This window comes from Lemur catta, chromosome 4 (assembly GCF_020740605.2).
Source record: "Lemur catta isolate mLemCat1 chromosome 4, mLemCat1.pri, whole genome shotgun sequence".
NCBI lineage: Eukaryota > Metazoa > Chordata > Mammalia > Primates > Lemuridae > Lemur > Lemur catta.
The window spans coordinates 109,365,761-109,393,353 of NC_059131.1; the positions used below are offsets into that span (position 1 = coordinate 109,365,761).

At 51.8% G+C, this 27,593-nt stretch overlaps 1 long non-coding RNA gene across 4 annotated transcripts; it reads right to left on the bottom strand.

Annotated features, from left to right (window-relative positions):
- Window positions 1-1,779: 1,779 nt before the first annotated feature.
- On the bottom strand, window positions 1,780-8,790 carry LOC123637400. 4 transcript variants are annotated; one of them, XR_006734842.1, is made up of 6 exons: window positions 8,679-8,790; window positions 6,116-6,249; window positions 5,585-5,709; window positions 4,946-5,019; window positions 4,198-4,315; window positions 1,780-2,277 (listed from the first exon to the last, which is right to left on the bottom strand). It is a non-coding gene; the product is annotated as an uncharacterized LOC123637400 (long non-coding RNA). The 4 variants fall into 4 exon arrangements; XR_006734841.1 differs by having other exon boundaries at window positions 4,178-4,315; XR_006734843.1 differs by having other exon boundaries at window positions 4,178-4,315; window positions 5,585-5,743.
- Window positions 8,791-27,593: the final 18,803 nt, after the last annotated feature.

Consider the following 27,593-nt stretch of genomic DNA (forward strand, 5'->3'; position numbering starts at 1 on the left):
ATGTCTGTGTATATATTTATTTCTAGTTATGTCTTTGCTTGTGCCCTGTACACATGAAAAACTCCAAACTGACAGGCTGTGCTACACTGTTTTTTTAAAGCAATGTTTCCAACACAGTGAGATGCCCCAAGTGCTTTTCCTTTTGTTTCCTGGGAAGGCACAGCTACGTGCTAAACTCTGGGTGTCAGGACCGTTTCTTCCCTTGGTGGTCTGGTTACAGTTGACTTGACTTTCTGCCCTGAGAGCACAGACTTTTTACTGTCTCAAGGCACAGGGGCACCAGCAGCCTACGAGTGCAGGTAGTACCAGAAGTCTTCCACTCAAATCCCATCTGGTTTCTACCTCCTCGATCCTCTGCAAATAGTGGAGACCAAGCTTTCTGCACATCCATGCACTTCTCACTTCAGCCTGGAGACCCACAGGCCAGGTGAAAGCTGGCAGATCTGGCCCAAGGCCCGTTGCCTGGCCTAGGGTCCTGGGGCTGTGTGTAGCTTCTCACACCCCCCAGAGCAATGGTGGCTCCAGTCAGGGGATAACCACTCAGCGCAGACAGACCACTTGAGCAGCCGGGGGAGACTCCGGCCACTTTCCCCACACTACTTTCTACTGCTGTTTCCTCATCCTAAAGGGATGCATGCCACCTCTTTTTACTCAATACCTTGCATGTTGTTCTCCCTCCAGATACCTAGCCAACCTGAAACGCAATCTTCTCTCTGCCCCTTTCTAGAGTCTAAATTCTAGCCACCTGACATCCACTCAGCACCACCTTGAAGCTGTCCCTAAGGATTCTATCTCCGAGTTCATCCTTCCATTCTAGTTTGCCCACAGGGTTTGGCACTCAGTTTTGTACCATTTTCTCCAGTTTCCCGTGTGCTTGTGTGACATTCCAACATGACTGTGTGATCTCTGGGTTAGAAGCTATGTCCTTGCAGTCAATTACATTCTTAAAGCCTTCATGGGTCACTTATTACCCTGTAGGTGCAAAGCAGTGTTTTCAGGGTATATGTGCGTGTGTGTTAGAGTATGCAGGTCTGTGTTTGTGACTGTGTCTGTGTGTGTGTCTGAATGTTGGTTCGCATCCATATGTGCATGTGTGTGAGTGTGTCTGTGTGTGTGAGAGAGGGACGCCAAGGTGAATGAGACACTCCCTGCTTTGAGGAGCTCCGACTGGAAGACAGGGCCATCCAGGGCACAGGTGACTGTGGTGGGAATCAGACATGTGGTGGAGACGGGGTAGAAATCCGGGAAGGGGTGGGAAAAAGCTCCGTGGAGTGAGAGGCCTCTGGGCTGGGGCTTAGAGGTGAAGCACATCTCACCTGGGCACAGCACAGGGGGACAGGCCTTCTGAGGAGGGAACTGCTGGAGCCAGGCTCAGAGGGCAGGGCCATGTGTGTCCAGGGTCAGGGAACTCCAGCTTGACTGGGTCTGGCTCTGGCTGTTCTCACAGAGTCTCCTTTGGTACTGGGACATCTGATGTGGTCACGAGGCCCAGGCCACAGACAGAACCCTCCTCTGTGTCCAGGAGGTCGGCTGGAGCCAGGAGGGGACATGGCTACTTGGACTCCCTACAAGCCACACTGGGGGCCCAGGAGACTCAGCCGTGAGGTGCGATGGAAGATGGGGCGTGGATGTGCTCTGGCTGCACCTATGTTCTCAGGCCCCGCCCAAGCACTTCTCACCCCTCAAGCCAGGGGCCCCAACTGAAGTTATTTGGGGGAAGCCACGGCCCACAGCTGAGTGAGAAAACTGGGCACACACTCTGATAGGAGCACACACTGATTTTGTCAACCCATGTCAGTTTATTTTCCCCCACCCCAGAAAGTTCAAGGCAGAATTGAGCACAAGCTGAGGTCCAGGCTCTGAAAGAAATCCAGGTGTTTCCCTGTAGGAGCACGTCGTGAAACCAGCACACACTCCGGGCCCCAGATGCCCACTCCTTCCTACCAGGGGAGCCCGTTCATGTTCTCGGTGAGAAGGCACCTCCCGGAGGTGGCCACCATGCAGCATCTGATGTGACTCAGTGCCCCTTAGGCTGCTATGTCAGCTGAGCCAGCTCCCTCCCATGCTCGAACTGCTGTTGGCCACCTGAAGGAGCAAGGACAGCTTCCACTCCAGGTCTTCAATCCTCTGAGCCAGGTGGACTCTCCTCACCTCCAGCTCCAGGGCCCGGTGGCTCTTCAGGGCCCAGGGTCCCAGCTTCTCTCCGTCTGGGCCACTTGTCTCCAGTGGGTGAAGTTTATCTTCCTGCCACTCACAAGGGGAGATGCTGGGAGCCACCTGGGAATGACAGATGTACAACACGGACAGGTGACCCCTGAACGCTCTCAGCTCACTCTAGCCTGAGCCCTCTCTGTGTGTCATTTAGACACTCTCTAGGCACCAACATCCACCCCAAACATGGGAAGATGCCAGTGAGCTCCCTCCAGGGACTGACATCATGATTAACAAATGAAGACACAGTGTTCACAAGTTTCTGTCACCACAGTAATGCACAACAGTGCCAACTATATCATTATGCAATTGTCATGTTTAATAATTTAGAATGATTATTGAATAATTAAATCTCAGCATATTTTATAATCCCTCATCTAATCCTAATTTTCTCTTCCTTAAAACCAGGGATATTTGTATAAAATGTATTTTTAAGGATGATCACCTGTTACTTTACCCTCACCGAGTCATGCTCTTCTGGCCCCTCAGTGCAGGTGAGGACAGGCTCCTGCACCTACCTAGTCCCTCTGCTGTCGAGCTACCTTCACGGCTGCCCGTCTGAGGTGGACGGAGGGCGGGTTCACAGAGGAACTGACCCCTCAGCTTAGAGCAAACGCTGTGGAGGAAGTCCAGATAAAGCTCAGGGCAAGAATGATTGGTGCGATGAGATGACAGGAAGCCAGCATCTGCATTTGGGTTTCCCGAGGGGACCCACCTCTGGGGCTCAGGGACCCTGGAAGGCCGTGAGAGACACAGTTCCCGCAGCCTCACTGGGAAGGGCATCTGTGCCTCTCGTGGCCAGTCCTTGGGCCCCACCCTGCCTTGTCTGCTCACAAGAGAAATGTCCCCTCAGCTGTTTGTGGACACAGGTGCCCTTTCTTATCATTTCTGTACTGAGAGGTCAGTTTGACCAAGATGAGTTGATATTCCAGATCTTCAGACATCAAGACCCAGATACCCACGATGTTCTCCTGAAACTCTCCATATTGAGGGACCAACCTGATTTTCCCTGCTGAGTAAGAATGAGAAGAAAACCTGCCCCTTGGCCCTGACTCCTGGGGTCACTGTGGCAGAGGGTGTTCCCTGGCTGGGGAAGAGGGGATTCTGTGGTATTTCAAGGTATCCCAGCTCAGATGCCCACACTGGGAAGGCGGATGTGAGAAGGTGCCTACCCATGCCCCTCCGCCACCCAGGGTGCTTCGCTAATTTTAGCAACGCAGGGACGAGGCTGGGACAAGTGAGGCACTGGGGTTCGGTGCGAAAGTCCAGGGGTCTAGAAGAGAGGATTAAACATGACCCGATAGCAAAGTGGGAACACGACACACAGTAGAGATAAACGACATAAAAGGTGCCAGAAACTTCAAGTCCGGTTGAATAGTATGTTATGCAGTACGAAAACAATCAAACTGGTCAACTAACACCCAGAGACTGGCTGCAAGCTTTAGCAAATAAAGTTGGCTTTTTTGCTTTACTTTTTTGATATTTTTAAGCAAATAAAGTTGTATTGAGCTCAGTACAGACACAATGGCATGATCACTTCTATCTTTCTTCTTCGTTTCCTCTCCATCCTCTCCTGCGTCTGCAGCTAGGACAGGGAACAGCCTGGATGGAAGATGCATCTTGCAGAAAGCTCCTGGTCCCAGAGGTGTGCACTATTAATTAGGCTACATCTACAACAGCCATTGTTAGTGCTCCTTTTCCATGCCCGTCCTCAGTATTTTCAGGCTGTGAATTAATTTAGAGAGTTCCAACCTAATCTGATGGTGTGAGCTTCCCTGTCTCCAGCCCCAGCTCTAAGCTTTCCATTCATGAAACCAACAAAACAGAACCTGACTTTGACTGGCGGACACTCTGGTCAGAGCTGGCTACTGTAGTCCCAACACCTCTCTGTGGAAGGGGCCGTGACTCCATGGGTCCCACCCCCCTGGACACCTTAGGAGCTGAGATGCTCGTCTGCTGGGCTTACCACAAATGTGCTGTCTTCACCTGGAGGCAGTGGGTCTGGCTCATCCTCCTCTTTCTGGAGCTCCAGGACTGGAGAAGAGAGCTGGAAGAACTCCTCATTCACCTCATCCACAGTGTCTTCCACATGCCGTGTCTTTCTCTAGAAACAAGGAACATGTGGTCTTTATTACTTTCATTTGTATTCTAACTTCATTGAAAATTTCTTGTGCTCCTACTCCATGATTGACAGCGGGGTCAGTGCAGGGCACACAGACTCAGAGTCAGGTGCTGCTCTCAGACAGCTGAGCGTCTGAAGGCAAGGGGAGCCAGACCTGCAGCCCAGCACAGCAAAGTAGCAAAGCTAATTGTAGAGAGTTACACCAGGCACTGCAGGAGCAAAAAGCAAGATGCCTAGTCCAGAGAGGATGGTCAGGGAGAGCTTTCTGGAAGGGGGAATGTCTCAGCTGAATATTAAAAGGTGGATAGGAGTTAGCTGGGTGGAGAGCGGGAGAAAAGCATTTTAGGCAAAGGAAGCAGCATTTGGGTAAACACAGACATGAGAGAGTATAGGTAACATTGATCTATTTGTCCATCTAGTCATCTGTCCACCGATTCGTTCATCCATCCATTCATCTAACCTTCCATAAATGAACTGAACCATCCATCTACTCATATATCCATCTAGCCACCCACCCACTCGGTTATTTGTCCATCCATCTATCCACCCACCCACTCATTCTCTACCCATCTATCTACCCATGCTTCCATCCATAAGTAAAGAAAGACTTACTATGAACCCAGTGTGTATCAAGACAATGGTCAGTTATGGGACACTATTAAGCGAACTTCCATGGAGTTTATAACCTATGAAGAAAGGCAGACATAGGGCAAGAAATTACGTGTGAGGGGGGTTATGTGAGGGGATGCTTGGCTTGCAGTGGGGAATAATTAAAGTTCATTTGGCAGTAGCATAGAATTTGTCAGGAAAAGTGTCAAGAGATGATGCTAGAGAAATGAGGGTAGCGTGCTCTTCTTACACTGTGGGGTCATCTAAAGGCCAATTTGGTAGAACCTTTCTTATGAATAGAACCTTCATTTTCTTGGGAGCGTCAATTCACCCAGCTGAAAAATGATTTATCTCAGACTCTCCATAAGATAGAGATAATCATGTGGCTAGTTTTGGCCAAAAAGATGTAAAAGGCAGTATTGCCGGCCTCTAAATGATGGCTTGTTGTCAGGCTGGCCTCATAAAATGACTGCCAGCAGCACGCATGCTGGCTACTCCTTCACATCCAATGGCAGAGCAAAGGCCAAGGCCCCTTGTTAGAACTGCTGGTTCTAAAACCATATGGTCTCAAGTTTCACTCTGACTGGGCTGCCCCAATCCAATTTATCTAACTAGGAAAGTGCCATTCCCTGATTGACTTACATCTGCATCAATCACTATGACTGGGAAATGGGATTATTCCAAGTGGTTTAGAGCAACCAGAGCCCTCCTCTGGATCTGAAGATGAAGTTTCCCCTTCTAAACACCATGGCTGTCACTTGAGGGAACTGAAAATGGATGGTAGAACAACTTCAATGTTTGCTACAATTAAAAAAATAATTTTTAGCTATTTAGTGCAGTGTGTTCCTCCTTGCCTTTTTTTTTCATTTTAAAGTTATCACTTATTTTACTACATTAGACTCTTTCCAAATAAAATATCATGCTTTAGCATCCAAAGGCAGGCATAGCTTAGAGTGAATTAATGCAAGCCAAGACATTAGCAACAATTTCAGAATGTCCAGGTTAGCGGTCTTGTCTTCTCTCTCCAATTCCCCCGATTTTCCTCTCCCTCCATTTTCTCAATAATCTTTTCTGTTATCCCTTTCCTTCCACTTATAATCCTGTTTTTCTCCTCTCAGTATAACTTTTAACATATGCAAACATAACAGGATGTATAATTAGACATTTCCTTACCTCTCACAAGTTTAGCTAAAGCCTCAAATCTGTTGACACAGGTGACAATGTCCTCCCACAGAGGAACTACACATGCCCTCTCAGGAGTTATTCAGAGGAAGCCAAAATCATCCATTGCTCATCTCCCCAGCATCCTGTGAAAGAGAAAAATAGAGATTCATTAGAAAGAAAGTTCTACAGAGGTGAATTTATAGGTAGAGATGAGACAGGGATGGTCTCACCCCCCCAGAGCCAAGTGAGGAAGACTTTCAAGTGACTCACTCACAGTGTGCAGGTGCTTGTCACAAGGGGGAGCTAGTATCTTATTCCCCAAATGGATATATCCCAAGAGCCACAGTCTAGGAGTTTGGAGGGTGAAACAGGGGAAGAAAGAAGAGAGTAAAAGAACAAATATTGCCCATCCTTCCCACCGCTGAACCTCAAGGTTTAGGGGCAGGGTTGAGCCGAGCTGAGGGTGGAGACCTTACAGGAAACCTTTAAGTTGCATGCAGGACGGAAAGTTGGCTTTAGACTGAACTGGGCTTTCTAATACCTAAAAACACCACTCTTCAATAATATCCCCAAAAGGCCCCGCCGAAGCTGTTTTCAAGAATTGAGAAAAGTCCAAATGAATACCATTTTAAGTTAGTTGTGGAAACATTCTTTAACGTTTTACATTACTTTTTTAATGTGAAGAAAAAGGTGGTTTCCTAATTCTACCCTACTGAATTCAGTTATTTATTAAGCAGGAGGAGTGGCTGCCTGAGCCCACAGAGAGATGGAGCTGAGCTTCTCTGGCTTGTGCCTTGGACACCAGCAGGGGAGGAAGCCCGGCACTGCTGGGCATAGAGCAGAACGTACGTAAACAGCTCACTGCCCCTGGGAAATGGCAAATATTTAGCACATATAAAATATTTCAATTTCAGAATTCTGACAAGCAGAATTGTAATATACATAATATCCAAATTACTTCTGACTGGTAGAATTGTGTAGAATAAAGTAGAATTTTTCCATTGAGTCTTTTGGCCAAACATAGAATTACCTTACTCTAGGAAAAGAAATTCACTTGGGATCAATGAAACCAGCCTTAAGAGTGCAGAGAATGTATTTGAACAAAATTATTATTAGGCTAAAATGAATATGGATAAATACCTGATAGAAAATAATCACCAAGGCCCGGCACGGTGGCTCACGCCTGTAATCCTAGCACTCTGGGAGGCCGAGGTGAGAGGACTGCTGGAGCTCAGGAGTTCAAGACCAGCTTGAGCGAGAGCCAGACCCTATCTGTACTAAAAATAGAAAAATTAACTGGGCATAGCGTCTGTAGTCCCAGCCACTCTGGAGGCTGCAGCAGGAGGATCGTTTGAGCTCAGGAGTTTGAGGCTGTGGTGAGCTATGACGAGGCCATTGCACTCTAGCCCAGGTGACAGAGTGAAACCCTGTCTCAAACAAAACAAAAAAAAACCCACATTACTCACCTGGTATGATTTATACTCAAAACATCCCCATCAGTTTGAATCCATTATATTTGAAATCTCCAAACAACTTTCAAATATTGAAAAAAGACACATGCCAGAGCTCCTGCCTAATAACTTCCAAAGTGGAGAGTTTATGGATAATTCATTCTCACATTCCGTAAGCAGGTAGCATACCCGCGTACATTATGACGGTGGAAAACATGAAAGGGAAAAGCCAGCGACAGCACTGCTCATTCACAGTCAGCACAGCAGTGGGCTGGTGACAGTTTTCTAGGTGACTCTGAGGGAGGCTCCAACCCGGCGGCGCTGGGTCAACGTGATTCCTTAACCCTGGCCCTTACAACTACACACCACTGTGATGCGCGCCAAAGCTGATTACAAAAACCTGACTGCTTGGGCACATCAAGTACTTGGGCATCCTTTTATATTTTTCTCCCACGGAACACGAAGCCTGACACCTGAAACTCGTCTAACCTTGTTCAGGGGCTTTGGAGTTTTTATTACTTTTAAAGCCCACTGGGCATAAATTCAGTTTCGTGTGTGCTGTGTATGCAAGACCAACCCATCTCCCGCATGCACGGGGAAGAACGCGTGACAGTCAAGCGGCTCCGTCTCCCGAGTAACTTTTTTATCGGTTAGTCCTGAAATTTCCACAGGCAGCAAACGTCAAGCACCGGCCTGGCCACGCGCACAGACCGGGCCCTGGCGCCTCCCGGGCGGATCTGTCCACCCTGGTCCCGCCCGGCCCAGCCCCGACCCCGCTCCGGCCCGGCTCCGCCCGGCGGCCCCCACCCAGCGCCCCCCTCGCTGGCCCCGGCGCAGCAGGGCGCCTCGTCGCGAGCGCGGGGCTCCCCCGACCGCCGCCGCGCGTGTCCCGAAGCCGTCCCGGCCCGCGCCCGCCCGCCGCCCCCACCCGGTCGCACCCACGCCCGCCCGGCGGCCGCACCCCGGTCGCAGAGCGGCGCCCGCTCGCCCGTCCGAGGTGCCCACGACCCCCCAGAGGCCGCGCCCGGAGCCCGTCGGCGCCCCCGGAAGGGGGTCCCGCGGGGGACTGAGCTCGCGGCGTCCTCTCCTCTCCGGACACCTTCTCCTCCAGCCGCGCTCACCTGGCCGGCTCCCGCCGAGGGGCCGCCCGCCCGCACCCCGGGCCGCGGCGGGAGCGGGGCTCGGCGGGTCCGCAGTCGTCACGGCGCGGGGCGGGGGCTCCCTCCAGCGGGTCAGGCCCGCCCTTGAGTTTGACCTTTCCCCCCAGCGTGGCTGTGGGGAGGGGCCGAGCGCGCGCGTGCATGCTTCTGTGCGCATGCGCGCTAGCGGGCAGGGGGCCGGGGTCGCTCCCGGATGCCGGCGTCACTGCCATGGCAACGGCAGCCCATACCCTCAGTTCCCCAATTCCTGTCCCCGCCCACCGTGCATGGCCCTGGGCTTCTCATGCTCTCTCGCACGAACGCACGCACTCTCAGAGCGCGCCCGCCCAGAGCGCTGGGGCGTTGGGAGGTAATCTGGGCCTCCTCGCTCCCCGTCCCTCTATCTCCGCCTCTCGGAGTTCGACCAATCCGGTGAGGAGGAGCCATGGGCGGGGCGGGCTCGGTGGCGTGAAAAATTTCCCAAGGCGAAACTGAGTCCTGGAGAGAGACTTGGAGGCAGGCACGGCCCTGACGAGGAATTGGGCACCACTCTGCAGAGGTGGCGGGGTCGGAAGGTCCCTCAGGGCGGGAAGGAAGCCCCCCTCCTGCCTGCAGAGCCCACCCCCAGGCCTCGCCCGCCAGGGGGCAGCCCAGAGCTTTCCAGAGCAGTTACTCCTGGGCGGCAAGGAGTCTGTTGGAACTGCTGACACACCTGTCCTTGACCCCAAACCACCCTCTCTGTGGGGTAGGCTTGGGAAGCAGGACGAGGTGGCATAACTGGAAACGCGAAGACGTGACGACCCGCTCTGGCCCCAGCAGGACGCGCCTGTCACAGTCACACTGAGGACACGGATCTCACACCCGCCATGGCCTGGTCCCACAGCCCTTCACGTGGGGTGGGAGCAGCAGGCCCGGGTCATTCTCACCCGACACCTGCCTCGGGGTACAGGGGTCTTTGGGCCCTGTGCCTTCCCTGTGCCCACCCAGTCCTGCCCGCCCCCGCCCACCCTGCCTGGGCCCACTGAAGGTACTGGCCCCTGGGACGCTGCTCCTCGCGGGCCGCAGAGCCTGAGGGACCCGTGCTGAGCGTCGGTGCTCCAGCCTCTGGGTTCAAACCCCAGCCCACCGCTTCCAGGCTGCGGATTGGGGGTGAGAGCTCATTTCTCTGAGCACAAGTTTGCTCACCACTGAAATGAGGCCGCTCTTTCTAGGGTTGAAGACAGGTTTCTAGAGGCAGAGGGCCAGCCCCAAGGCTAATCACCACCGTTTGCTATTAATGACACTTATTACCACGGGAAAAGCTCCAACAACCACGGGCTATGGGGCACTCAACCAAAGGGCAACTCACTTAACTGCTCAGACCCTCCGTCTCTTCCTCTGTAACCAAAGACGAGGTCCCAAGAGTGAAGAGAGGATGCGTGGAGATGCTGGGCACAGAGTAGTCACGGAACCAGGCAGCCAGGCCCTTGTTTGTGGCAGGTGGACGTGGGGCTGGGCTGCCGTGGGCCGAGGCCACCGGGGCTCCAGCCCTGCTCTGCCCTCGGAGACCAGGCCCCCAGGGAGCACCCCCGGAACTTCTCCCTCAGCAGAGGAGACGGGGCACAAGGTGCAGGGACTGCCAGTGAGCGTGTGCCCGGCCCCGTGCAGTGGAGGGGCTCAAGCTCAGAAGCAGCTGCCCCGGCTTTAGAGGGCAGCGGCCGTGTTTTCCCTGGGTGGAATCAGGCACCGGCCCACACACACTCACTGTGCACCTACTGCGTGCAGCCTATCAACTGCTGCGGACCAGGCGCAGGCTGAGCCACGTGGGCACGTGGAGAGTGTTCCAAATGGCCCTCCCAGAGGGTCTCCTGGGGCTGGGGTTGAAATCACACACCTTGTCTGGGGTCCCTAGAGACTCTTCCCAGAACAGAGAAGGAAAGCAACTTGCCCAGGGTCACACAGCCCCACTTCCTGACTGTGAGGCTGAGGAGCTCCTCCCAGCACGGCAGCCTCCACTCTCCTGGGAGCCCACATCTTGCCCACACTGGTTCATCTAATGTTGACCTGAGTCCAGCTGGCCCCCTGCTTTGGATGAGGAAGCTGAGGCTCAGAGAGGGAGGGTGACCGTTCCAGGGATGTTGCAGCTCAGCCTGACATGGAACTCTCTCCTGGGCAGAGTTCTCCAGAGACAAGGGAGGCCACCTCAGGGAGAAGGGTCAAGGAGGACACGGTGGTCTCCCGCATGGATGGAGAAGTGTGTCCAGGTGACCTTGTTGGGGGCATTGAGGTGCCCTCAGACACTGGTTGGCACTGCAGTGATCTGGGCTGCATTTTCTAGGGAACTTGGTAGCTGCCAGCTCGAGCTACCTTGTGTGCCCAGTGCCTGGCCTGGAGGACAGGGGTGTTGGTCACAGGCTGTGCACCTGGCCAGGGTGGAGTCTGTGTGAGTCGGGGGCAGGAAACCAGTTGACTCCAGGCACCAAGCGCCCCCAGCAGTGCCCCTCAGCGTGCCTCCCGTGAGCCTCAGGCTTCTCATCTGGAGAAGAGCCAACGAGAGGGACCCTGATGGACGGTTAAGAAGATGGACAGCGGCATGTGCGACAGACAACCAGCGCGTCTTCCAGGGCTTGTCAGGCCCTCCAGGGCTGCTGTGAACACACAGGGAAGACAAGGATGGAGGATGAGGTGCCTTCACCCGGGCGGAAGGCTGGGCAGGGAATTCTAAAATGACTGTTCCTCGTCCCTCCTCTGGAGTGTGGGTGGCTGGCTCTGGGATATGACAGGACTTCAGTCCCATAATTAGGTTACACTGGGTGGGAAGGTGCAGGGTTTGCAAACATGGTGAGAACTCTAATCCGTTGACTCTGAGTTATTGAAAGGAGATGACCCTGGACGGGCCAGACCTGACCCGGGAGCCCTTTACAAGGGCAATTCTGCCACAGCCACGAGAGTTTGGAGCGAATCTGGCGAGGTCGCAGCCCAGGTGGCACCTTGATTATAGTCTGTGGAGCCCCTGAGCGGAGAGCTGTGGCCGGACTCGACCCCACAGGAACTGTGAGACGAGAAATGGGAGCTGTTTGAAGCCGCCGGGTCTGTGATAATTTGTTCCGCGGCACAGGTAGCGCACACAAAGCCGAGCCCAGGACCCGGGAGGCCGAGCCCCAGGAGTCCCTGCAGCCTGCGGCCCCGCCTTGAGGACCCACAGTGAGCAGCAGACCTGGCCGCCCTGCCCGAGGCCTCACCCCACCTGCCCCTGCGCCTGCCACGGGGTCCACGCATCAAACCGAGGCCTTGAGGCCTGGCTCCCACACCAGGAGTGCAGCGGGAGGGAGACGCAGGGCAGGGGCTGGGCCCCCAGGCTCCCCCCTGCACCCAGCTGTGCGACCCCAGGCCAGCCCAGGCTCCGGGAGACCCTTGCACAGGGCAGAGGTGGGCACCCTGCCAGGACCGGCCTGAGGCCCCCCTCTCTGCCCCAGCCCTTGTCCACCCCCCGCTGCGCTCACAAGGCCTCAGCGCCCGGCCAGAGCCCAGCAGGATCTCACACCATTGGGGCTTTGGGCCGGGTGCCTAAGGCCTCCTGGGAAGAGGGAATTCCAGGGCCAGAATGTCTCCAGGAATCGGGGGGTCCCTCCCAGAACAAACAGGGCAACTCCCCCTGTCTGTGAGGTCCTGGCGAGACCTCAGCGGGCACCCAGGGATGTGGGGAGGCTGGGGACTGGGGAGACAGGGCCAGCTCTCTAGGGAATTCTAAGGGAGGAAGACTGCTCTTGCAAGCCGGCGCCTCAGGCTCTAGGATGGCCCAGTCCTTGGGCGACGGCAGCAGGTGGCAGAACCCTGCCCCGTCCCCCACTGTCCTGAATGGAGCCACCGTGCATGTTCGTGCCTCCTGTGCAGGGAACATACTGACTGGTCACCTGTAGGCCAGCAGGCCAGCAGGGAGGACCCCGCCCAGTGCAGGGCTTTGTGGGCATGCCCGTTCCCGACAGGGGCTGGATCCTGGGCCAAGTGTGAGACTGTGACCTGAGCCTTGTTTCCAGCACTTTCCTCAGAAGGTCCTGCCTATCCAGGGTGGCTGAGGAGGAGTGGCGTCACCTCCCCATGTCCACCCGGCCCTTCTGGGGACAGCCCTCCCTGTGTGGGAAGAGCCCTGGAGAGAAGGAGGCTCCAGGACCACTGTGCACTCAGCACTCCCCTGTGTGAGCTTCACCCCAACTCCAGCCCACGCTGTGTGGACACATCAAGGGAAGCCCCAGAGCCACCTCAGCAGTTGTAGGAGGAGTGTTCCACACTGGTGACAAATACTCCTGCAAACGAGCAGGAGCATAGACCCGCCTACACGTGACAGGGTGCTGTGCCCTACCCAGCAGTGCACGTGAGAGCATTCCGTTCAGGTTCAAGTGCAAGGCTGATCCTACCACCAGGTCTTGCTAACATCCTATTGGAGATCCCAGACAAGGCAGCAAAACAAGGGGAAAGAAATGGATTCAAAGGATTGTTAAAGAAAAAACAAGTGGCCATTATTCACGGGTGGTGGGACCGTTGTGGAGAAGATCCAAGGGAGTCTCAGACAGCTTTAGAGCTGATGGGTAGCCAGGTTTGGTGGGGAAGGAGTGAGCAAAAGTCAACTCTGTTCCTGTAGACCCGCAACAGAGAGCCAGGAGATGCAAACTTTAAATCATACAATTTAGAATACCAAAAAGAAAAAAAAAAACAAGTAAGATATCTAGGAATGAATCTAACCAAATATTTACTATGTTCAAGGGTAGGAAAATGCAATACGGTAAAGATGTCAGTTTTCCTCAAATTAATTTATAGTTTCATGGCAATTCCAATAAAATCCCAGAAGTGTTTATGTAAAACTTCACAAACTGATTCTGAAATTTATATGGAGACGAAACGTTCAGGAGTAGCTACAATACTTCTTACAAAGAAGAAGAAGTGGGGATGGAGTCCTGCCCTATTAGACTTGATTTGTTATAAAACCACTTTATTAATACTGAGTGTTATCAGTGCAGGGATAAATAAATAACTATGGAGAAAAGGAAGCTGCGAATGGAATTATCAAATATCTGGACACCTGGCATAAGGCATGCAGATTGACGGTGACAAGCTGGCTTGTTCAGTCACCAGAATGGGAGCAAGTAGTTGCCCAGGAATCATGGGCATCCTCACATCCGCCTCAAAAACCCACCCCTGTCAGATTAAAACCCAAAATATGGAAAGCAAAGTGATGTTCACTTCATAAAGAAATGAGAATATTTTCACGAGCCAGAGTGGGAAAGAGTTTCTCAAACAATACACACATAACATAAAAGGAAAAGATGGGTAGGTTTGACAACATTAATGTTATAAGCCACTGGGCGTGAAAACATAACACAGACACAGTGAAAAGATAGGACAGAAGCCTTGAGGAGACATTTGCAACGCATCTATTAGCATTCTGCAGAGAAAACGAGCCTTAGGAGACATGCATGAGAAGATCTGTTGCAGAAATTGGCTCGTGATTATGGGGGCCAAGAAGTCCCATGGTCTGCCATCTGCAAGCTGGAGGAGGCCCAGGAGAGCTGGTGGTGTGATTCTGAAGGCCTGAGACCCAGGCCAGCTCACATCCGGGGGTAGAGGGTGGTTGTGCTGGCTGGGAGACAGAGAGAGAGAGAGAGAGAGAGAGAGAGAGAGAGAGAGAGAGAGAGAGAGAGAGAGAGAGAGAGAGAGAGAGAGAGAGAGAGAGAGAGAGAGACCATCTTTCCTCCACATTGCTGTTTTATCTTGGCCCTCAAGGGATTGATGATGCCTTCCCCCATTTACTCAATCTACAGATCGTAATGCTAGTCTCTTTTGGAAACACCTCACAGACACACCCAGAACTAATGTTTTACCAGCTATCTGGGCATCCCTTAGACCACTCAAGTTGACACATAACACAAACCATCATGATGTGTATTCCAAACAGCAGTAACAACGTGTGTGTGTGTGCGTGTGTGCTGTGTAACACATAGAATATACAACACACATGCGTATACAACATACAGTAGTATACAGTTGTATATTATCTATAGGTATATGATCTGCAAACATCATGTGTAACCACATACATGCACATGGCCACACACACATACAATCCAACAGGCACTGTAAATAGGGAATAAAAATAGAGGCAAATTAGGGAAGAGGCAAACGAAATGGCCCACAGTGTCTGCAAAGGAGCTCAGCCTCCCCAGCCGTCAGGACAACTCACGTCCGGGTCCTCCCCGGCGCCTGGAGAATGGGAGGAAACGCAACCCCAGGAGCCCCGCACACTGCTGCTGCGGTGCGAGTTGGCGCGGCCACCGCAGAGAGCAATGCGGCATTTTCTAGAGACTCAGTGGCGACTGCCCAGCGCCCACAGGGCCGCGCCATGCTGCGTGACGAGTCCTGCTCAGCTGCTCCAGGAGGCTCACGTGATGACACTGAAGCGTCCTTGGTGGCAGTCAGTACAGCACAAGGCAGGATGGACATGGCCCATCCCTTCCCCTGGATCTGGGGGCTCCTTCCCACCCACAGGCACCTGTCCAGGGCAGTTCAACCTCCCTGCACCTTTACGTGTCTCCCCCTCCCTTGCTGTCCCTTTCTGACCCCGACAGGCCACGTGACAGGCTTGGCCGGTGGCCCATCAGCACAGGACGCGGGCAGAGGTGTGCGAGGCGGGTGTGCATCGGGGCTCAGCCCTGCTGGCCGGGGGACCCTGCCCTCCCCGACAGCGGGGCAGGGGGGCGAGGCCACCCCAGACCACCCGGCCGCTCACACGCCGGCTGAGCGCCAGAGCCGAGGGGGCTCCGCGGTCACCGCCCCGCGAGCCTGTGCAGAGCTGCTGGTGGCGCAGGGACTCACAAGCTGCACAAAAGGGCTGCTGTGTAGACCCACTAAGGGACGGGGCTGCCCGTGAACGGTGGCGATTGCAGGGACACGCTGGGGACCTCACCGTGCCCGTCCGTGGGAGATCGGGAGGGCGTGGGTTCCGCACAGCGAGACTCCCCCCAGCAGGGACAGCGAGTTGCCAAGGCCAGACTCGCAAACGCCGCGCAAACGCACACGCAGACGACACCGGATCACACGCAGCCCGGTGCCACCGACACGCAGTGTGGGTTTGAAGAGCTGGTTCCACCCGGCCAGTCTCCAGCCACCGGCGTGAGGCCACTGAGTCAGGGTTGGGAGGACGTGCTCCTGAGCAGCTGTCCCCGGCCTGGGCCGCTGGGCGCCAGCCCCCACGGCGTCTGCTTCAGCCCCCTCCTCCCTGTCCTCCTGCCTCAATGGGCCTCTCTCCACCGAGCGTTGACCATGTGGGGTGTTGTCGTCTGCCCGTCCCACCCTGTCCCCACAGCGGCATCCTCAGAGTGGGGCTGAGTCATCTCTGTGTCCCCAGTGCCCAGCGCAGGGGCCTGGCCAGAGACAGTGTCTGGCCTGTGGGGGCTCCCCAGGGTGACAAGGTGCTGAGAACGAGGGGGCTCCTTCCAGGGAGGGCGCCTGTGCCAGGACGGGGAGGGGCAGCAGGAGGGCCCCTTTCCCTGACCCAGCTGGGCAGGTGTTAGCTGTGTTCTCCTGGTGGCAGGAGCGGGGGTCAGTTTAGGGCCCCAGGGTCGCTCCTCCTGCTGGCTCTGGGACCCAGGGACAGGGGGGTTTCCCGCGGAGCCCAGGTCTGGCCACCCGCACACAGGGGAGCTCTGTCCTCAAGAAGGGCTGGGTGTCTGGCGGGGGCTTAAGTATGAAGTGGCAGCGGCACACTGGGGCTTTGCCTGCTCCCCAGCAGGGGTGTCTGGGACCCCCGGCCTGGCAGCGTGCTCCGTTCGGCGGTTATCTGGGTGCCAGGGCCCCAGGCCAGGGGCCTTTTCTTCACAGGCCTGCTCAGCTGCTCCCTGGGTGCACAGAGGCAGGGGTGAGGCCCGAAGGGATCGGGGCTGGCTTGGCTCCACCTTACTGTGGTGGTTTAGACACTACTGTGGCTCCCGGCTCTGCAGGGTGATGTCCCAGCTCCTGCATCTGGCCTAGAGGCCCTGGAGGCCCCTGCCCAGCCTCCAGCTCACCATTCACTCACCATCCACCACCTGGGAGCCTTCTTTCTGGCCACCCAAACTCTTTCACCTTTGTGTTGAAATCTTGCCTTGATGGCTTTGAACTCCTGTCTGTCCTTTAAGATGCTGCTTAAATATCCCCTCCTCCAGGAAGACTTCCCTGATACCCCAGTGTTGTTAGGTGCTTCTGTGGTGCCTCCACAGCCCCGTCTTGCCCTGCTCCATCACTGGTCTCCCTCAGCAGTGTGACCTCTTTGAGAATGAGTCAAAAGCAGGGTCTTCACTGTGATTCTGAGGCCCACGGGGGCTGGACAGAGATGGAGGTGGGGACGTTGGCTGAGGAAGGCGTGAGTGGCAGTCTTGGGTGAGGGGCTCTCCCTCAGCGTGGTCTGGTCACTGTCCCTCAGCGCCTGCTTGCCTGGGCTTCCAGGGGAGCCCGTGGGAGGTTGGGGCCAGTGGTCTCCAGCGGTGCCCGGACTCCTGCCCCTCTCCTGGGATCCCGGGCCCAACGCAGATTTTCTTGGTAAAAGAGCGACTCACACATTAGAGAAAGGTGCTCCATGCTGGTCAGCATCTCACAGAGCTGGTCCCTCGGTCACCTGGAGACCAAGGGAGGGTCATCAAACCTCTGGCACTGCCCAAAGGCTGCACGTGAGTGTCCTGCGGCTGCTGCAACCACACACTGGGGGACTTAAAAGAAATTTACTCCCTCACAGTCCTGGAGACCAGACATTCACAATTAGTATCTCTGGGCCAAAGTCAGGAGTCAGCAGGGCCGCACTCCCCCCAGGGTCCTAGGGGAGACCCGCTCCTCTCCTCTGCAGCTGTGGTGGCTGCCACATTCTGTGGCTCGTGGCCACATGGCCCCAGGGTTCAAAGCCAGCACCTTCACACCTGACTCTGTTCCATCTTCTCATCAGCGTGGCCCCTGCGTGCCACTCTCCCTCTGCCTCCCTCCCGTAAGACACTTGTGATGGCATTTAGGGCCCGCCCAGATGACCCAGGGCAGTCTGCCATCTCAGGACCCTTGACTAGTCACACGTGCAAATCCCTCTGTCTGCAGCGTAGGGGACAGGCCCAGGACCCAGGCTTAGGGCGTGGACGTCTCTGGGGGCCCTGTCCTGCTGACCACCCGTCAAGGGCAGTTCAACCCCTGTAACTTTACACTTCTCCCCCCACCTCTGTCCTTGTCTCGATCTTGGAGGAGGAGGCGAGGACGTTTAAATCGCTGCCCCTCCCCAGACAGTCCTGGGGTTTGGGATGAGACAAGGAGGCCCGTGGCCTTTCTGCTCAGCCGTGCGCTGAGCCACTCACCCATCCCTTCCCTCCCCTGCGTTCCCTCTCTGGAGTGTGCTCCCTCCCAACCCCCGCCAGGCTCAGCGCCTGGAGGAGGAGTAGCCCCCCAGCCCCTGGCCTCAAGGAGACAGACAGACAGACAAGGGTGCCGTGCCCTGATGGCCAGGGACCCAGGGCCTGGGGACAGGGTGGGTACAAAGGGAGTGGTGAGGCCAGGAGCGCCCTCCTGGGGGGCTGCCCTACACCAAGGACGGGGCGCTGGGTGGCACTCCCCAGGTGGAGCTGCCGGGGCCAGTGTACCTGGAGCAAGCGGCCACGATTCTCCAAGCAAAAGGCTGCCTGACGGTTCACTGTTATAAACAGCTCTGCAATGGACATTTTGGTACATGAATTCTGTCTTCCTGATCACATTCCCAAGGTCAGATCATCTGGACTCATGAATTTCGAGGAGACATCGGCCCAGGGCCTCCCTGAGCAGAATCACAAGCTCCTGAGCAGGCAGGGCCCAGGGAGGACGCTCCGTCCCACTCTAGCTTGACAGAGTCACTGCTCGCTGTGTGACTGGGGGCAAGTCGCTTTCCTCTCTGACCCTCAGGATTCTCATCTATAAAATGATGCTACAAGCACGGGGGGAGCGTGTTCCAGAGTGCACAGGATGGGTGGGCTCCCAATGGCATCCCAGAGAGACCACCGTGCACGACACCAGCACAGTTCTCAGAATCCCAGCTAATTAAGCCCCACTGGGTGCTGGGTCTGGGTAGGCTCCGAGTGGCAGCAATAAACGATTCATCACATAATGCAGAGTGGACAGGGACACTGTCACCACTAGCTGATAGACACAGGGAACGGGGCAGGGGGAGGGGGAAATCCTCCCTGGGGGACTGCGCATGGCTTCACAGAGGAAGCCGTGACTCAGTGGGGTCTTAAAATGTGTGCAGCGCCTCAATGTTTCCCGCCTCCCCGATTGCACTGAACCCCTGAGTGCCGCCCGTGCACCCCCGGGCCTAGGGCACTGGGGGGCATGTGTTCCATCGGGAGCCAGGAATGAATGAGCAAACCGGTGAAGGCGGGAGGGCAGGGGGAGGGAATCCCAGGCAGGGCCAGCTCACGTGTGACGCTGCTGGGACAGCACATTGTAGGGTGTGACTGGAGCCTGGGCTGCTTGGAGGGGTCGATCAAGTAGGGCGCCAGATGGGAGCGTCTCAGTATGACCAGCTGCTGCCAGACCCCAGGCATCACGCAAGGGAGGACAGGGGACCCGCCGACACGAGCCCTCTGGCTTTCCCCGACTTTCTGTCCCAGACACCGCCCCATGGCCTCTGTTTGTGTCACTCCCAGGAGACTCATCAAGCACCAGGAGCCCGTTGCACAGAGTCAGCTTTTAGACCTTTGAAGCGTTTAATGCCGTTTGAAGGTCATAGTCCCTGGCTGCAGAGCTGCATCAAGGGTAGAAGAACAAGCCGGTAGAAGAACAAACCAGCTTCTAGAAAGAAGTTGGCTCTCTACGTCAAGAGTCTCGAAAGAGTTTATATTCACTGACCTGCGACTACTCTTGTCCTCGTCCTATTCTTATCTACGTCCCGAGGAAGGAACCGCAGATGCCGCAAACGCTCATGCCAAGGATGCTCACCCCAGGGTGGAGACCGTCGGCACGGCATTCAGTGCTGCGGGACTGATGGACTATATGTGACGCCCTCGGCGTCACAAACCCACTAGATTCTAGGTAGCTATGTAAGTGTGTTTTTAAAAATATTTAATATAAGTCAAACACATAGACTACACAACTGTAACGTGAGCACCGTTGACAAAAATAAGCACAGCTCTGGCCACCCCGGCCCTAGCACTCCAGTGATCCCACCTCCTCCCTCTGCCCCCAGCCCCAGGAATGGGAAGAGCTGGCCCTGTGCCCCCACGTCCTCGAGTGGCTTTTCTGTCCTTCCATCACTACGTGGCCAATCCCCTGAATTAATCACTTCTGTTTTAAACACCTAGAGTAGCTTCTGTTTTGAAAGCATTTTTTTTTTTTTTTTTACTTTTTATTTTGAAATACTTATTGATTTCTAAGAAGTTGCAAAGATAGCACAGTGAGGTCCCGTGTACCCTTCACTCAGTTCCCCCAGTGGCTGTATCTCACGCAACTGTGGTACAATATTAAGGCCAGGACACTGCCGTGGGTGCAACGCGTGTCTATAGTTCTGCCTCGTGTCATCACACGCCTGGATCCCTGTACCCCCCACCACGAAGACTTCCCTGTGCTGCCCCTTTGCAGTCACACCCAGCCCCTCCCCAACCCTGGGGACCGCAAGTCTGGGCTTTGTCTCCGTGGGTTTGCCATTTTCAGGTTATACACATGGAGTCACACAGTGTGTGGTGCCTGGGGACTGGCTTTTCCTCTCAGCGCGATGGCCCTGCAATCCACCCAGGTCCTGGCGTAGGTAGTCTGCTCCTCAGCCCTGCTGCGCCGTCGCCGCAGGGTGGGTGGCGTGGTCTGGGCACACCTTGATCCGACTAACTGCTCACCTGGTGCGCTTGGTCGCTGCCAGTCTTTGGCTTTTACACATAAAGCTGCTATGGACAATTATGCACAGGGATGTGCGGACATAAGTCTTCCTTTTTCTGGGAAGATTGCCCGGGAGTCAATAGCTGGGTGGCATGTGTAGATTCAGTTTTTGTAAGAAACCACCAAACCATTTTCCATAGTGGCTGTACAATTTTACGTTTCCTGAGAGGATTTTGAGCAATGCACAAATCTAGAAGAAAACCACAAAAATGATCATTATTTTTGGTTGGCATAATGAAATACAATTTTTATTCCTTGTGTGTATATGTCTGTATCTTCCAAATGTTATGAAATAATCGTATTTTGCAATCAGAAAGAAATTAAATTCTGTAAAAATTATTTGATGGAATGAGAAAGCTCTCATGAAATCATGTTTCTAAAGATGAAGATACCGCCAGGCTGTTGGTATGATCTTAGCTATAACACACACTCGCACACACTCCCGCACATACGCACTCCCACACACAAACACCCACACTTTCATACATACACCCCGAGACTGAAGACCAGAGGAGAGTAACCTGGCGTGAGTGACAAGGACTCACCGTGGCCACTGAGACGAGGGCCCGGGTGTCAGCGTTAGTTTCCCGTGGCTGCTGTAACACACACTCACAGACTGGGTGGGTTAACAACAACGCAAATGTATCTCTCGCGGTTCATCCAGAGGCCAGTTCAGAATCAGGGCGCGGGCAGGGCTGCGCTCCCTCCAAAGGCTCTTGGCGGGCAGCTCCTTCCTGCCCCTTCCAGTCCCCGTGGCTCCAGGATTCCCCTGACTCGTGGCCGCGTTACCCCAGCCTCTGCCTCCATCTTCTCAGCCATCTCCTCCTTCCCCTGCTTCTCCTCTCCGTGTGTCTCACAGGGACACACCTGTCATTAGATTTAGGGTCCCTGTGGATAACCCAGAATGATTTCAACTTCCGTACACCTGCAAAGACCCTTTTTCCAAATAAGGGCACATCGCGTGGCTGGGGGCTTGGATGTGGACATATGTCTCTGGGGCCACCATTCAACTTACTACAGGGGGTGACTTTTAAAAAGATTTCTGCATACCCTTTGCTACTTTCTAAATTATCCATAATGAGAAAGGATAGTTTTTATTATGAGAAGCAATCGGTAATAATGCTACTAATAATAAAAAAGTTACAAAAAAGTACTAGTAATTTTTCCCAACTTGAGAGAGGACCAGAAACAGAAAGGGGGAGACAGTTGACAATGACAGGGGGACACCTGGATTCCTGGACCCACCACCACAAAGACTTCCCTGTGCTGCCGGATGAGGGAGGGAGCCAGGTCCCCCCCAGGTGTCAGGACACCCCTCCCTATTCCCTCTCCGCTACGTCCCTCTCCCCACCAACCCGCCCATCACACAGGGCTGGACACTGCCCAGAGAGCAGCCGTGTCAGCGAGCTGGGTGACATCATGGCTCAGGCATTTCCCAACTGTGCAGGGACAGGGCTGGGGGAAGGTGGCCAGGACTACAGGGACAGGGGTGGGTGATGCAGGACCTAGGGGAGCTGCAGATGGGAGGCTGAGACCGTTTACTGAGCACTGACTGGGCAGCACTGTGTGGGCCCAGGTGAGGTGGTGCCGTATCTCCCTTTACAGCTGAAGGGACAGCAGCTCAGACAGTTGGACCTTCTGGTCCAGGCTCATGGCTGGTGAGTGGCAGGGCTGTGACTTGGGCTTGTGTCCAGGCACTGTATGCAGCAGACGTTGGCTGAGCTACGCTGGAAAATGTGTCCCTTCATCTGTCCTGGAAATATGCAGTGGTGCTCAACAAATGTCCCTGGATCCCGTCTCCCCAAGGGCAGAGGTCATGTTTCATGTGTTCCTGTGTTCCAGTGTCCAGCCCCAACGGAGGGACCCCTGGGGTGATGACCGAAGGCTCCAGGGGATGGTCCCAGGGCAGAGCGGGGTAACCTGAGCCCTGTCCTACAGTGTCACTTGCTCTCTCTGTGATGGGGCAAGTTTCACGCCCTCTCTGGGCCCCCGCTTCGCCATCTGCACAGTAGAGGTGGATGCTCTCTGAGGCCCTTCCATGCTCTGCTCCTCTGAGCTGGGGTGATAAACGGAAAAGCAAGTTTTCTTGCCCCTGGCTCATCGGCAGCCCGGCCTTCCCGGAACTGTAAATTAGCTCCCAGCTCTCAGCATCCCGGGCCACGCTCCCCCCCCCGGGCGCAGCTAAAGGCAACCCACCTCCCCGTCCCCTTTCCCTCTAGAACAAACCAGGCCAGCAAGTCTGGGACAAACTCTCACCCAGGCCCTGGAAATGGGCCTCGGGGACCAGGACTGTCCGCCCAGTTGAGACAGTGATGGACGTGAAGATGCTACTACACTCCCAGACAGAGCAGCACATGCACACACACACAGACACACACAGACACACACTCAGGCATGCACACACCACACAGGCATGCACACACACATACTCACACACACATACACATGTGCAGGCATGCACACACCCAAAGCAATACACATGTACCACATGGACACACACACAACACAGAGATGTGTGCAATACACACACAATGAACACACACATGCATGCATACCCACACCACGTGTGCATGTGCACATACACCACACAGGCATGCACACACATACTCACATATGCATACACATGTGCAGGCATGCACACACCCAAAGCAATACACATGTACCACATGGACACACACACAACACAGAGATGTGGGCAATACACACACATGTACCCACACAATGAACACACACATGCATGCATAGCCACACCACGTGTGCATGTGCACATACACCACACAGGCATGCACACACATACTCACATATGCATACACATGTACAGGCATGCACACACCCAAAGCAATACACATGTACCACATGGACACACACACAACACAGAGATGTGTGCAATACACACACACATGTACCCACACAATGAACACACACATGCATGCATACCCACACCATGTGTGCATCTGCACATACACCACACAGGCATGCACATACATACCCACCCACATGATATGCCTACACATGTGGAACACACACACCACACATGCACACACTGCACATGCAGGCACCCGTATGCTTGCACATGCACACATAATACACATGCTTGCAAACACTGAGACAAAGCAATATACACTTCCATATGATAGTTTTATTGAGGACATATAAGGAAATGTTCTTATTCTTGGGATTTCATGCCCAAGTAGTCAAAGTTGAATTGTAATGTTGTCTATAACTTACCCTAAAATGGGTCAGAAGATAAAAATTTGAGAGAGGAGAAAAAATAAACGTGACTGAATTGGAGAAGTTGGTGAAAATACATGGGTATTCAATATACTACTCATGCAGCTTTTCTGAAGATTTAAACTTTTTCAAAAGTAAAAGAAACTGGAAAAAGCTTACATTGTGAAAACAGGAGTAGGCTGGGGATGTGTCAGGCAAACTGGGAACTAAGATCACCTTCTTTACACAGCATATGCTATGTGTCAACTGCTGTCCTAGGTTCTGGATACAAAAGCTAAGGCACCTTTTTCTTTTAAAGGAGCTCATCACATAGAGGAAAAAACGGGTTAACAGATGTGAAATTTGTTGTAGAGAAAGTGTTTTCGTGTCCCTGTGGATTTTGGTCATTCTGAACAAATTTTTGCTGAAATTTGAGATCTGTACTAACAGACCAAACTATGGAAAGAAATTTAGAATTGTATAAGTAGGAAATGAGAGTTCCAGAGAGATTTACCTAACTGCAGAGGTTTGTGTTTATATTATATTTCAAAAGGGGATCAGATCTGGGACTTTAGAGACATCTCTGTGTTGTAAAGCTAGAAACAGTGGACCTGTCTGGCTGGTGGAGAGATTATTTACATAGTACAGTTAAGAGTTAGAATCTAGGATCCCTCCTCCTGTTATATTTTTCAGATTCTCTCACTAGGAGAGTTTATCCATATAAGCAGCTGAAATTTATTTTTAACCATTCTTGCCTATGATAGAGGCTGTACACATAGGATATTTGATCTGGCTTTCATTGCATTGCCCCAGGGATAAGAATTGCACCAGCACTATTGGTTGCAAACAAATAGAAATCTGTCTCTGATTATAAAAACCTAGTACATGCATTCAGGACAAAGTTGATGATGATGAATGTTAAAAACCCAACAGAAATATATTAGCGGTTCTGTGTTCTAGTAACACAGAGAAGGGAGCTGCTACTGTCCTTCAGGATTTGGTCTGGATCTTGAAGACTTACTAGCATTACAGACAAGAAAGAAAAAGGGTTCTCATAACAGTTCCCAATAAATGTGCATTTGAATTGGAACAGGTGACATATTTCACATTTTAAATTTATGAGGTAATACCTGTTCTTGTCTCTCTTCATCTTGAAGGATTGTGTGAAAAGACCAACATAACAGTAGATATTGCTTAGCAGACATTTAGGGAGACAGCAGGAACAGTAGCGAGCATTCATGGGCTTCAGAGCCAGTCACATGTGAGTTTGAGCTCAACTGTAGGAGCTTGGACCTGTTAATTCAACTCTGAATATCAGTTATAATAGCTTAAAAATGAAATATTAATGTTTAAATCAAAGAGATGTCAGAAGTAAATGAAATAACCTATGTGAAGTGCTTAATGTAGCATGTAGAAATAATCAGTGCTAAATTTTGAGTATTTGTTCTCTTTCCTTCCTTTCAATCCTTCCTTTTACCACTTTGTAAAAGGCCATCACGTTACAGGAAAAAGATGTCGACTAATTCTAGGATGTTATTTCTACTATTTACCTGTCTCTGCAAATATTTCATTCTTGAAATTGAGCTTTTTATACATTGATCTTATGGGGGGAATTGAGTACACATCGTGAGCCTGTAAAGAGTGATTCTGCTTGAGTGAGTGGAATTAGGCTTTTGAGAATTCTTAAAAGAATCACAGAAATTGGAAACATTTATCAGTTATCTACGTTCAGGATTGTAAATGATCTGAGTTTATTAGCCACATTCTAAACTGTTTTTAGGTCAAAACAATTAAATTAAAAGAGAAAATGCCATTTTATTTTTCTTCATTCATTTACAGATTTATACACTGTATGGAAATATATAGGTATTCCAGTGGAACCTTTTCTCTGAAATTTCTACAGATACACAATGTGAAAAACAAAAGATATGTAGATATTTCCAAACACTTCAGAAGTTTTTTTCTTTTTTTTTCTTTTCTTTTTCTTTCTTTTTCTTTCTTTCTTTTTTTTTTTTTGCTACAAAGATGATTGTAACTTTCTTATCAGTAGTAAAGTATCATTTCAAACTGAGACCACCACAGAGGAGCTGCGAAACCCAGACTTCAGGCATTCCTTATTTTCAAAACTAAGAACCTCTTAGCTTTCAGAATGATTTTAGTTGAATAATATTTGGTTGGTTAGGAGCTGAAAATCATTCATAATCTGCTGATTACATGGGATAATGTTTGTTTTTTCTCCCATCATTGTTTATGGCATAACACACATGGATAGAAAATTCCTCTGGACAGAAAAAAGAGTCATGTGTGCACATTAAGGAAAGAACAGAAGGAAGACCACTAAGGGCAGTGATATAATTATTTTAAATAATTTTTTTATGTAAGACCAGGTGAAACAAAAATATATACTATCACAAATGCATTGACTATGTTTTCCATGCTATTATTTCAAAGTTTTCTGATGTAGTAAAACAGTCTGCTTTTCCATAAATATATTGCATTAGCTGGATTAGCCAGAACCTTCTATTTCTATTTGAGATTATAATCCAACCAAATGGAGCTTTATATGTGATGTTTGAATTGCTATGAATACCCAAACTATTTGAAGGAGTGTTCAGTTCACTTTCTAGAGCAGGAGAACAACAGGTTAATTTAATGTTATGAATAGTAGTCAATCATTATCAACCTGATTACCTCAAGTTTTTATCCTTTTGCTCTGTCTTTCCTTATCATCTCCCTGTGAGAGACCTCTCATTTAATTGCAACTTAAAGAAATTAAATGGCAGGGGGGGGACTAAAACATTTTAAATTGGTCTTACCATCAACCCTGGATCTTTTTACTGTGATAGAGCCAAGAAATCTGTTTCTCCTTCTGTTATGTCACTAAAAATTTCAGGATGGTAGAAATATTCTGACGTATAAATGATTTGACAGAAAGATCCTTAAATATCTAGATCCAAAGGTTTTCCATTCTGAAGTTGGGATGAGAACATAATCCATCTGCTGGATCCCTCCCTTAAAATATGTATGTCTGAATATACTCTTCCTGTAATTACTCCTAAATTTATCTTCCTTGATAGTTACTTTAAAAGATTTCCTATTGAAAGATTTTTTTTTCTGTTGCAGTATATCAAAAAGGTTTTTTTTTTTTTTGTTTTTTTTTTTTGCTGGCTAGCGAAAGAGACAAAGAAGTAAACACTGTGCATTAAGTGCCATGAAAGAGGCAAAAGAACACATGGAATGGACATCTAATTCAGTTGAGGGAGTCAGGGAGGACTTTTGGGAGGAGGTGATGTCTCCGTTTGTATCTGAAGGATGGGGCAAGTTAATTTACGAAGAAGTGGAAAGAGTGTTTCCAAAAAGGGAATAGGATGTGCTAGTTGAGCTAGTTAATCAAGAACATGGTTTCCTTCCCAGCAATCCCACTGCTAGGTACATATCCAATGGAAAGAAAATCAGTATATTGAAAAGATATCTGCATTCCCATGTTTATCACCACACTATTCACAATAGTCAGGATTTGGAATCAATCTAAGTGTCCATCAACAGATGAATAGATAAAGAAATTGTGGTACATATACACAATGGAATATTATATGCCCTTAAAAAAGAATGAAAGCCTGCCATTTGTAACAATGTGGATGGAACCGGAGAACATTATGTTAAGTGAAATAAGCCAAGCACAGAAAGATAAATCTCACATATTCTCATTCATTTGTAGGAGCTAAATATTAAAACAATTGATTTTATGGAGACAGAGAGTAGAATGATGGTTACCAGATGGTGAGAAGAGTAGTAGGGAGGAGGGTA